The sequence below is a fragment of the Bison bison genome, unplaced genomic scaffold (genome assembly GCF_000754665.1).
Source record: "Bison bison bison isolate TAMUID 2011002044 unplaced genomic scaffold, Bison_UMD1.0 scf7180017864308, whole genome shotgun sequence".
Taxonomy (NCBI): domain Eukaryota; kingdom Metazoa; phylum Chordata; class Mammalia; order Artiodactyla; family Bovidae; genus Bison; species Bison bison.
In genome coordinates, this window is record NW_011494880.1 from 70,122 (window position 1) to 70,721 (window position 600).

Here is a 600-nt window from a genome sequence, read left to right on the forward strand (position 1 = left end):
CAGATTATTACGCATATGAAAGTGCTTTTGTTTGCTTCCAGAATTCAGAGAAGAAACGACTATGTCTGCTGAAGGAGTAAATGAAGACTTTGTGAAAGAAGTGCTGAGTCACTTGAACATCACAAATGAATCCAGGATCAGCAGGGGAACAACTTGAAAGAGCATTCTGGGTAAAAGAAAAAACATGTGCAAAAAAAGAAGAGGACATGCCCGAATTTATTCACCTAAAGGTACAGTGAAACCATTTAGCTTGATAGGAATGGTGTCAGGGGAAAAGAAGGATAATCGTAGTGGCACTGGAACCACAGGAAGGAAAAGCTAAATTTTACCATGAAGTGTGTTATTGTTTCACAAAAATGATTGTGCCTTTTTTTTTTTTTTTCAGAAAATTGAGAGTCATTGGTAATGGCACAAGAGTTCTTTTCATGCTGTAAAGAGCAATATTGCATAGGAACCTGGAATGTCAGGTCCATGAATCAAGGCAAATTGGAAATGGCCAAACAGGAGATGCCAAGAGTGAATGTCGACATTCTAGGAATCAGCGAATTGAAATGGACTGGAATGGGTGAATTTAACTCAGATGACCATTATATCTACTAC

At 38.2% G+C, this 600-nt stretch overlaps 1 protein-coding gene across 2 annotated transcripts in view; it reads right to left on the minus strand.

Moving 5' to 3' along the window:
• LOC104997405 (UDP-glucuronosyltransferase 2B4-like) overlaps nt 1–600 on the minus strand; it is a 20,644-nt gene that overhangs the window by 2,594 nt on the left and 17,450 nt on the right. The gene's annotated exons all lie outside the window — the stretch shown is intronic.